Here is a 12,106-nt window from a genome sequence, read left to right on the forward strand (position 1 = left end):
CGTCGGAGTTCAACACTTTTTCGGTGCGGCTATCTAAAACGTTAAACTCCGCATCAATGTGACGGGCCATGCACGGCTTCGCCATGCGCGGCCACGCCACGCATCGCCGAGCGAACCTGCCTCACCGCTCAGCTAGCGGGGCGGAGAGTGAGCGGGCGGGCGGGTAACGTGTCGGCTGTGAGAAGCGGCGCAAGCGACGGACGGATGCTATTGCCGCTGATTTCACCGGACAAACCGACACAAGCGACCACGAACACGCCGTGGTCACCCATGCACAGATGTTCGACGTGCCAATGTCGTCGCAGGTATTCGATATGGTTGTCCTTCCACGTCATTTGTTCGGCGCCAATGTTGACGGCGCAAAAGTCATCAACATGGTGGCCGCCGCTGAAAAGGAAGCCCTTCGCTTGCGACGTCCGAAACAGAAAACCATCACGGACTTTTTTCCAGCTATGTCTTTTCCAGGCAGTGGGCTCATTGAGCAAGCAAAATATTCCTCTTCTATTCAATTTCCGTCGCATGCGTGGTCGCGTAGCAGTACAGTGGGCGGCGAGGTGGTTTTCTTGTTTGCATGCTTGTAGTTGTGCATCCGACTGAGCATCCATTACCCCAAACTGTTATAAATGATATAATAAAATAACGGATATAACGAAATAATTACGGCTCCACTTCAACTCCGTTATAACGGTCTTGGAGTGTTAATACTAGCCTTATAATGCAGACTTGTTCCCTCGAACAAAAGTAAGGATCACTCCCAGCGAAAGTGCTTACGTGACTGAAAAAATCCAATGCAAGCTCGGAGGATCTCTATTATTTTTCTGCTGTTTTTTTATTTTTATTGGTTACTGATATTACATTCGTTTAAAGATTAATCTTTTAGAGTACGCGAAAATATATCAGACCAGCATCAGCTGATCGACGCTGTCAGCCGCGAGGTCAGGTTCTTGTGAGCGATGACATCACCCGCGATGTCAGCGATGTCAGGTTCTGGGCCGCTCAATTGAAAGTTCAGTATTTTAATTACTGCTTCTATTTCTATAGTCCACTTGGTTTCCCCCCATTTTTTGTGGCTACGCCGGCGATGCAGTGATCACCGAAAAGCTAAGAATTTGGACTCTCCGGGCCGGGGCTCGCCACCTTCGTCGGTACCTCTTCTTACGCAGAAACTTCCGCTGGCGGAGTTTATCAGTGGCGACGTGAGAAGCATTTCTGTGGTCGTGGTACCTTCCAACGACAGCTTCATTGGCTGGAAGAATCCGCAGTACATCAAAAACAATCTAAGAGAGGCCATTGCGCATGAATCTTGTGCTGGTCCTCTGACAGAAAGCATCGTGGATCTGCTTGCTGGCACCATGTTCACATCAATTTTGGTAAACACCTTTATACTACGCATATTGCAAGCACCAAGGGATTGACACATGGTGTCAGCACTTCCCTGACTCCTCCGGAGGTGCTCGAGCAATTTTCAATGGCTGACGCCATTTCAGTCCACCGTTGCAATCGGTAGTAGTGAACGCGCCCAGGGTTCCCACTGAATGTGACATTGTCACTTCTGCGGGACGCTGATGCCCTTCAGAAATGAAAGTGTGGCCGCTTCTGTTCCATGTTGAACCCGTCAAACGTCTACCGTTTCAGTGCCGCGAGCACTGGAACTACAGACACACTCAGAGGGGCTGCAGGTCACCGGCTCGATGCCTTACGTCTGGAGAAAAGGACAGGGGCACACAGTGCTGTGGAGCTGTAAAATGTGACGTGTGTGGAGAGGCTCACCCGGCCTACTCTCTAAGCTGCGGGGAACACGTGCAAGAAGACAGCATTGTATAAATTATTGAAAAACGCCGGTGCTCGCGCGAAGAAGCTGTAGCTGTTGTCAAAAAACGCCCGGTAGCTAAGCAGGTGTTACTTCCAAACAGAACCTCTGCGCGGAGACTACTTTGAAAGCATGATGAACGCGGCTACGGAAAAGCGTGTGGAGCCGCTGGTTCCAACAATGTCTCAGCGTCAGGCCTGATGTCCAGGCTTTCAGTGTTTATATAGGCTTTTCCTGTCCTCCTGCTTCCACTCACTCCCATATTGCGAACGTCAATTCAGCGTCTCCTCTCCTAACAACCGCTACGCCATCAGTTCAGGATGGTCAGTAGAAGAAATCTTCTGGAGCCAGCGCCTCCTTGCATACAACTGAGTGCAACTAGAAGCCGAGATACACCACCCAGGCCCCCAGTCTTCTGGTGCCCCGCGTATGCTCCTCAGGTTCCCCACTCCTCCAATGATTGATCTTTGGAAACAGGGCTAAGTCTTGCAACTTCGGAATTCAAAAACAAGAGGAATGTCTCTCACGCAGAGGCTGAAACAGCCATGGACCTAAATCTAGAACTAAAGAAGGCTTAACTGGGACTTCGGGTTCTGGACACATTTTGAAACAGACAATTGCTTCGGCAGGGCTTGAGTCAGCACAGGGCGGATCCGAGTCCTGCACTCGAAATGCCGCTCTGTGATCTCTGCGTCCCCTGTTCTTTCTTAACAAATTTCTAAGCCATCATTACATATCACTCTGCTTCAGGAAACGTGGCTAAATCCTCCAAAATATTTCGCTGTACGTAACTTTCGCCCGTTTTGCTTGGATGGCCAAGGTGTAGCGGATGTTTGTTTGCTTAAAATAATTTCGGACACATTTTGCGACAGGGCGTGTGTAGTTCGTTGACGTTGTCGACAAGTGACTGGGAAATGCTAAGGATTGACTTCTTTATTGTAATACTGCTCCCTTGTCTTTAATAAATGCGTACCTTCCACCTGGGTAATAACTACGAGACCACTGGCCGCTGCTCTCGCTTCCTGCTAACACCACTGTTTTTAGCAGGTGATTTGAACTCTCACCACTTCACCTGGGGCTTTCACACAGATGCATGCGGTCGGCGGTTGTGGGAATGTACTGGATACAGCAACCTGGCATGCTACAACTCTGGCGCGGCAACCTGCGTTAGGGGTCCATCCCGCTTGGTTGTGCACTTGACTCTTTCAAACTCAGGACTGGTAGAGAAGTGGGAAACAATCTCAGCTGCCACCAATACTGATCATGTTCCTGTGCTTTTTGAAATTCTGTGCCCTGCGCGTACTCCCAACCACAAAATACACTCGTTCGTAAATACGAATCACTCTGGTAAGGAATTGCGCGCTTCCCTGTGTACAATGGCCCAAGTTGAAGAAAAGCATATGGTCGAGGAGGTTTTAAATTTGATTAGGGATGCAGTAGTGAGATCTAAAGTCGCATACTCGCCAACTAGGGACACGCATAGTTCGTGGTGCAACGATGAGTGCACATGTTTACACAGACGTAGAATGCTGCGTGCAAGAGACTGCCTCACTACCAGTGCCTCGGGAATTTTAGTAGTTTTACATTCATCAGCGCAATATTTAAGCGGGCTATCGGTAAAGCAAAAGAGTATAAGTCGCACTGTTTTGTTTTACTATCAGACCCACCGAAAAAGAGTACCCTGTTTAGATTTCTGCTCAATTGTAAAGTGGCCCCTTCCGAGCAAAACATTGACTGGATTATCAAGTGCCCGTATGAAACACAAGCTTTTCTTAAACTGATATCGCAAGGCTTGCATGCACGTCTCCCTTCAGCGTTGCTACTCGTCCTTACGGGACTTGGTCAGAAATAATTTCAGGTGACTCTGTATGAGCTCGAGGGAGGATTGCTTTGTGTCCCCGATGCGCCTCCTGGACCTGGCGGCATTACAGCCTAAATGCTGAAACTTTTGTTCAACGAGTATGCAGACTCCCTACTGTATCTAGTTAACCATTCCAAACAGCATTCGGGGGGCCAATTTGACTGGCACCGGAAAAATCGTTCCCCTCCTTAAAAAACAAGCTCCAAAACATGCGCTACACAATATTATAGCTATTTTGCTCACGTAGAATTTAGTAAAACCAGTAGAAAGAATTTTGCTATGTCGAATTCAAAAGGTATTACAACGCGAGAACATCTGGAGACCCAAAAAGATAGCACTGAGGCCTGGCCCCTCCATATGTTCTGCCCAAATTTATTTGGAGAGTCGTATTCAGTTGGTACGCCAACGTAAAGAAGTTGGTATCTTCATTACCCTGGATATTCCCAAAGCTTATAATAGCGTTGAATACTAAATTCTTTTTAACATGATCAAACTGTATTTCCAGACTACACTTTTGTGGACAAGAAATTTTGTCGCATAGAAAATTATTTTGTTCGCAGCAAGGCCTGTTCTCTAATATATACAGGCACAGCCAAGATGTTCCTTATGGGTCTCTTCTGACTCCCGTTGGGTATAATATTGTAATGAGTTTGATTCCGGTAAATCAAGGCATCGATGTGTATGTTTACGTGGTTGATATTGCTCTTTTCCCTCAGCCAGAGATATTCACGCATTGTATCTGCGTTTTCGGTCCTATTTAAACACCTAGAGGCTTGGCTGGATAAGATGGGATAAGATTTATTTAACTCATCAATGTAAAGTAATAAAGTCGCGGACAAGTCTAAGCCATCAGTTGGCTCGAGCGGCGAATACCCCCCAGCAGGGATAGTTCCAGAGACTGATTGCGTGCAACGTGCCGTTATAGCACGTCAGAGAATATACCAAACAAGAACACCTGAGGTACGTTTAGAGGAAATACAAATATAACACGCAGAAAAAACAAGACACAAAGGTGCTACATAATGAAACGTTGATGAGCACTTGAGCTCAGCTGTCCTAAGAAGAAAGTGTGGGCGCTCTCAGCTCTCCCGAAGTTATCAAAAACAGATCATCTGTAAGCCCATTCAAATATGCTGGGACATACCACGATCGTATGGCTCTCCCGTGGTGTGTTTAAATTCTTGGTATCACATAATAATACACATGCCGCAGAGGTAAATATTTCGTGTTACAAACCTTGTGTTCATTTTCCCAAAAATGCTTTATGATTACACATTGTTTAAACACGTTGCCAAAACTAAGCAATCCTGCTGATTTAGGGACGCTGATTGATCCATCTCGAGTAGCTTTTTAAAGGACACTTTTTGCAGTATTTTTAAAAATGTGATAATTCATCTTTTTCTATGTGGAAGAACAATTGAAAAAAGAAACAGCACATGCCAGAACAGGGGATACTCTATTTTAAAGCTTGGGCCAATAACCTTATGATTGAGAAGGGCAGAAATACATTTGCATTTCACGGTGAACACGCAACGCCTAGTAATCTCTTGCAGATACATCCTATGTGTGTATTCCAGGATAGCTCACCGTAAATGAGCACACCGAGATATTTTACCTAGGTAACCGCGTTATATGGCGGCAAGAGAAAGTTGCCCATTTGGACGTGTGCAGATAAACAGAATCATTATTTGCTAGTACCTTATGGAGGTTTCGAAATCATATCAGTTTACTTTTTTGAGGGCTAACTTTAATTACGTCTGCTTCGAACCAATCACTCAGCGTTACAGCTACTTTCTGAAGTTCTGAAAACTGGTGTAGTAATTGGTATTGCTAGACACAAGCAAAGTATCGTCTGCGCACTGAAATATTTGAGAAGATGCGATCAAGTCAACAATATCATTAAGATAAACGTAAATAAAAGTGGCCATTAAACAGAGCCCTGGGGTACTCCGTTCACTCTACTCACGCCCAAGACAGAATTTGTGGAACGTGTAGACGTGCAGTCACGTAAGAAAGATAAAGATGGTAAGCGAAAACCGTAACTATACTAGTTACTGCACAAAATCTCATGGTTCACAGTATTGAAAGCCTTTTTTTATATCAAGGAAGAGACCAAAGGCTACTTCTTTTTTTTCAAATGTATCATGCAATAGATCAGATAGGTTTTCAAGAGGTGATTTCGTAACCCAGCCGAAAATAAAACCGTTTTGCTGCCTATTTAATAAATCGTGAACCAGAAAGAACCAATTCATGACAGCATGTACATGTTTTTATAACATCTGTGATATGCAAAAAGTGATACGACGGTAGTTGGAAGTGTTATGTTTAGTTCCTCTTTTATAGAGTGGAACGATGCGCACCCGTTATGAAGTACGTGGTAGCCCACATCGTCCGTAATGCCATTAAGTATAAATAACAGTGCATGTTCCAACGCGGCAAAGTTCCTGAAGATGTCGCCAATGTAAATGTTATATAATCCTGCACTTTTGTTATGTTTGAGGTTTGATACAGTCTAAACTATGTCTAGCTCGGTAATTGAAGGACGAAAAGCGGAAAATGCTTGACAAGGTATTCCTCCGAAATGACTATTAGGAGGCACAGTGGAGCAGTCAACGCAGAAAGCACGGTTAAAGTCATCAGCCAAGAACGCACACAAACCACCAAAGTTACATTCTATCGTATCTAAAATAGATCTCCTTTGATTTCCGCGTAGCTGAGTAACCACAGACCCAGTTTTAGCAGTATTATGACGGTAATCTCAGAACTGCCTTTTTGACGCACGTATGAGCGCGGTTGCTCTGTTTCTTGCTGTGCAAAATTCAGAGCGAACATTAGTATTGTTCGAGGCTTTGCCGCATCTCAACCAAAGCGCGTGCTTTTCCTTAATAGCTGCCAAAATATTAGATGTCAGCCACTGGCATTCGGGTTTTCGCTTTTCAACGTATACAATTCTTTTACACTCTTCTTTTAAATTGTTTTGTCCTAACGAAGTTGTCGTAGGCAGTTTTAGAGTTATTATTCAAAGTAAAAGCGTTTCAATACAACAAGGCGGCGGTTCTGTCAAATTGTTTCATGTCAAAAATTGATGTCGCATGATTATGGTGTTCTTAATTTTGCAGCGGTAGTGTCCTTCGCTAGTACACACATAATAAAATAGTGGTCTGCTGACTTCTGCGTAGTCACAGCCGCCGCGACGGACGAAAGTTCACTTGTTCGGACTGCATGATCAATGCAGCTCTTCGAAAGTTGGTCAATTTTAAATTCTTCCCGGGCTGCTACAGATATAAGATGCTCAATACCATGGTCAGCAAGCATGTGTAGGTAGCGCAACGTGTTAATAAATCAATATTAATATTTATATCACCAAAAATGCATACATTACTACTGCTTAGTTGGGTTTAGCACGCATAGTTGAGCTCTTAAAGAAATTTTGCTTAGGAGGAATTCACTAAAACGACAGCCGGTCGTTTTGAAGCGGTAGCGCCGTGCAAGTACTTATTTCTTTGGATTGGGGCGCCGCTTTGAGGGCCGGAGGAAGTACGAAAACAAGCGATAGTCGCACTTACACCAGAGCGCAAAACCACTGGGCGAAGTGCGTGTCGCTTGCTGTAGCTTCCGTGGCATGTCGTTAGCAAGGCTCTGCTGGGTTTTGTTACGTTTTGCGATGTTCCTGCTAGGCTAGGCTAAGTGCTGAGAGGTGAGGCCAAGTTTAGCGAGATTTTACGAGGCTGTTCCAGTGTGCCCCCCACACTGACAGCGGATCCAAGGGGGAAACAAGCTAGGTCGACCCCAAGCTTCGCTGTTTCTTGAGCCATGCACCACCAGGGCAAACTGCACCAATTTTTTGCGTTTAATATCTCAAAAATACTATTACCTTTAAAATGGTGTAGTAAGAGGTGCGCATACGCATGCGCTCCTTGTGCTCTCACTCAGACTTGAAAGCTGGCTTCACTGTTATAATACGATCTGCGGTGGTGCACCCTTTACAGGCGGCGCAGTTCTTTTTTTTTTGTTCTTTTTTTTCTAACGCCCCCGAACCTAGCTCAAGCGTAAACAGCTCCACTGGTAATAAATTATGCCAATTCATATTATTTTAAACATCCTGAGATGCGAAACATCCCTCCACTTGTAGATAGTGTTCAGTCCACCCGTATAAACGGGTATAAAACACAGTAATCCTTCGTTAACTGGAAGTCTTGAAATCCCCTGAAAATTTCGAGATAAGGGGGATTTTCTGTTAAGCAAAATGCCTCAAATCGGTGGCAGGGCCACTGAAATTAGAGGTAATGATGATAACAAAAGCTGCACTGCACAAGGAAGCTTTCGTAATAACGGCAAAAATGTTCGCAGGAAAAAAACGAATGTTATTGTTGCGGGAGAAAGAACTGCGCGACGCTCGCCTGTTTCGCGTTCGCACCTGGCGTTCTCGAGCTGTTCCGTGCATCGCATCAAATGTCTGCCGACAGATCTACATTCCACCTTGTTGCGAAACAGGCGCCGCATCTCTGTTGTTTCTGTCATTCAAAACACTTCTCGAGGCTCGTCTTCGTCCTCACGATTAGCTGCATCGTCCACAGCTCTCTCCGCGGTGTAGGCGTCGGACAGCATCCCGGGAACGGGAACATCGGCCTCGTAAAGCGTAAAATTCGCATTCACGACCGTGTTTGGCGCGTAGTGGGAGCTAAGCGTTAGAACGGAGACTTTACAATCTGTCAGTAGCGGACTTTGCTTGTGTCATCTCTGATAGCATTTTGTCGTATCCGTGATCTCTCCCCCAAAAAACGTATCCATATAAAATGGGGCAAATACATTGCTCCTATGAGAGGTAAATGCACGGCGAAAAAAGTTTCGACTTAACGAACTAGATATCTGAGTTCGAGTTTACGAGCGATTACTGTACCTACGAATTTGAAGGTCTTTGACACCCTTTTTTCTTAGATGGTCGTCTTTCACGTTTTTCTTTTTCTGAATTTTCAACACCCTAATTATAGCTTTACAACTTTCCGGGAAACAATGTGCTGAAATAATGAACAGCTTTCTTGGCGGGTGCTGAAATGGTGTGGACTAGGTGTTTCGTATTTAATAAAATATAATGAATTATTGAACATCATCACTACCTCCCGATTAAAACCTTTTCGGAAATCCGACCGGTTTAAGCTCACATTAAGATGCATAAGTGCGAAATTAGCTCTAAAATATCTGGTTTTTGTTACAAGCTCTTCGGAGTACGTTCCCCAGCTGGCTATAAAAGCAAGAAGAGCAGATGTATTTTTCTAAGAATGTACTCGCTCTCCCCATGCAACCCGTTGGTTTTCTTGCTCAATTAATTTGAGGTTCAAGTGTGACTGGTGCGTGCTGAATGTGTCTGTATATCATGCTGCGCTCTCGGCCCATCCACATCGTCACAAGTAGCTCCACTGCCCAAACCCTTATTTTAATGTGCTAAGAAACCTTACACCCTTCGTATTTAGGGTGTTCCCACGAACACCCTTTTTTCATTTTTACACCAGTTTTTTAGCCAAACACTTTTTCATATTCAAAGAAGAGTTTGCAGTTCTGCCGCGGTAAAAGCACAATGTTATTTTAGCTCTAGACTTCTTCAAGCAGTGTGGTGCGGGAGTTGACTGTCGTAACGGGGAGATGGATGTGTACGGGCCAGCTCTATCTGCCCTTATTGAGATCTGTTGTAGCGATACTAGCGCCCTCTGCGTATTGAGCGACACCGTCATGCCGGCCCTTGCAGCCCAATTTGTGTCAGTCCTTTGCGTGGGAACTCGTATGGATATATTTGAAGCTTTTCCTGAGTCAATTCCTCCCCACTGTGCAAAGTAAAATGTTCTGGCGCCTTGATCTGTTGTTGAAATAATCCAGTAATGAACCTCCTTGTGGACTATGAACTATTCCACTGAACCCACCGTACTACCGCGTGGGAGTACGAAATCATCGAGTGTGCTTCCATGTCAGTGACAGTTTTGTCGGAAGTGGTGAGTCCATCCACTAATCCCTGCACGGTGGGCCCTTCCAAGTTGCAAAGTATGACCGACGAATCCCTTGAACCAGAAAAACGTCATGCGTTGGTTGCAGTGCTTGCGCGATACTCAGGCGTATTTGACTTCGGCCGAAAGCATCGATGCTTGTCAATACCGCCCAGACAGACCCACCATTCAATTCATACTGGGGCAGCCCGGCCCATACGACAAAAGCCTTACCGCGTTTTCCTATTTGAGAGCAGGTTTACCAATGAACAAGTGCGATAGATGTTGATGTTGCAGAGCGGTGTGTTTCGAGCGTTTTCAAGTCCCTGCGCAGTGCCGGTGTTATTGGTTTAAAATAAAGACGGGTCATGGCACGTCTGCGTCGCCTATCAGAGAATATATGATGTCTAATGTTTGAATAACAATAGGAAGCAGGTGATGCGGAACTTTGCGGGTCGATACTGCCTAAACACAGCCACCAAGCGCATTGGGCTTCTCTGACACGACACTGGCCAACTTACATAGGCGGCAGGACAACTTGTGACTCTGCTTGTCGAGTCATACCTGATGTTTCACGAAACGATTACTATCAACATTAACAAAAAGAAAACTTCCACCTCCCCTCGCGGGAACCCCTGTGTAGATGCGACGCATAGGCGGAGCGCCGAAGGGACCGCGTTTTATAGCGCGCATAACGTTGAGGGGACTGCATAAGCCGGTCCCAGTCGATGACGACGTTGGCGTACTTGTAAAGCGGCGTGGACTCTAGGTGTTTGAGCCAAGCGTGGATGTTGCTTCGCCGGAGAACGGCACACCGGTTATATGCGCAGCGCGCCCGAAGGAGAGGAAACCGCGGAAGAGAGAGCACTGCACATGCGCCGGCCTCAGCGCGTCTGCCGCGGCTATGACGCAACACAATCCAACACAATCCACTTTAATCCAATCCAATCCAAATCCAATCCAAGCCAAGCCAAGCCAATACAATCCAAGCCAATCCAATCGAATCCAATCCAATGCCCCTCGCGAGAGAGTGTTCGCTATCGGAGAGGAGGGGGGTGAGCGGCGGAGAGCGCAGCTGGCGCGGCGAGGAGAATGGGGGAGGTGTGGACAACGCCGACGACAACGACGACGACGACGCCGGAGGGACAAGGCGAGTGAATCAGATGCTCTGCATCTAAAATACGGCAAGTGTGCAAATCTGGCAGAAGCTGGGGGTGAACAGTGGTCCTTAAGCAGTATATCTGCACCTAACAGGAACGCGGATTATAAACAGGCTAACTAAACGGGGCGTCTGTGGGACGGCGGCCACTGCGGTCAACACACTACCTTTTGTTTATGGTATATGCACTGTATACGTCATGGCTAACGTCACGAAATCTACAATTCAGCCAGAGAAATAAAATTTTGGCAGAAAATGTTCAATTTCGCAGTGAAGAAAGCATTGTTCGCTGCCGGACAGTGCGGGGGGTACAAGAAAACACCAAATCTCTTGAATAAAATTCCCTCGCACTTCCCCGAGGGAGGGAGTGTGCAAGTGCGAATGCCCTCCCGCTCTCCCGCCCGAAGTGGAGAGGAGGCGCCCAACACCCGCAGTCACTGAGCGGAGAGAGGAGGAGGAAAGTAGCGCGCGCCCATCTCCCCCCGTTGCTAGGGAAGACGAGGAGCGCGCGCACCCGCAGCTGTTGCTATGCGGACGACGGCGGCGGACGATTCAGGCTCGCTTAAGAAGTGCATTCGCACTTAAAACGAACTCGTATATTGTGCACTCATGGCCCTTTTAAAGGTGTGTTGACACGAAACTCAAAGCTGAGATAACATGTATGTAAAATGCTTCCTTTGTATATGGAGATATCTCCCAGAAGGTTTCAATAGTACCTTTTCAATATAACATATCTTAAAGTAATTGTAATCTTTGCACGTACGAAAAAATTCAGAACAGACACTCTACAGCGGCACCAGCGTGACGCGTTGATAGTCGTCCTATGCGCCGTGCCCCACACTACCGACGTCAGGGCTCCCGTGACGTTACCTGCTGTTGGCTGGCTGCTGTTGACGCGCCCTGCTCCGCCTTGTGTAACACGTCGCAGTTTTGGGAGAGAGAGAGAGAACACTTTAATGTGGGATGGAAAGGTCAGCTCTGCTAGCGGCAGTGCTTGCTACGCCAGATGGGGCTGATTACAATGCAGTGAAGTAAATGCGAGAGCTCGGGAAAGCAACAATAGAGAGAAAACAAAAGTTAAATAAAAAATTGCATGCAATGAAAATAAAGAAAAGAACGCGAAATAAAGTTAAGTAAAAGAAAAAAAAAATAGAGCGAATGGGGCCCATGATGCGCAGAGCGCATAACAAGAGAAAGGAGTCAAAACGGGGGAGTGACGCCATGCTGCATGGGCGCGTGTGGCAACAACCGGTCTGGACGCGCTCACTCGCTCTAGCGCATGCGTCCAGACCGGCCGTGGT

General features: G+C 46.4%; 1 protein-coding gene and 1 long non-coding RNA gene across 2 annotated transcripts in view; one reads left to right on the forward strand and one right to left on the reverse strand.

The window, feature by feature from the left end:
- The window catches only part of LOC144144733 (uncharacterized), a 41,812-nt gene that overhangs the window by 21,570 nt on the left and 8,136 nt on the right, over positions 1–12,106 (reverse strand). The window lies entirely within an intron of this gene.
- Positions 1–12,106, forward strand: part of LOC144144732 (monocarboxylate transporter 12-like) — a 32,653-nt gene that overhangs the window by 818 nt on the left and 19,729 nt on the right. The window lies entirely within an intron of this gene.

This window comes from Haemaphysalis longicornis, unplaced genomic scaffold, assembly GCF_048455015.1.
Source record: "Haemaphysalis longicornis isolate Haplotype H1 unplaced genomic scaffold, Haemaphysalis longicornis Haplotype H1 scaffold_7, whole genome shotgun sequence".
NCBI classification, from domain to species: Eukaryota; Metazoa; Arthropoda; class Arachnida; order Ixodida; family Ixodidae; genus Haemaphysalis; species Haemaphysalis longicornis.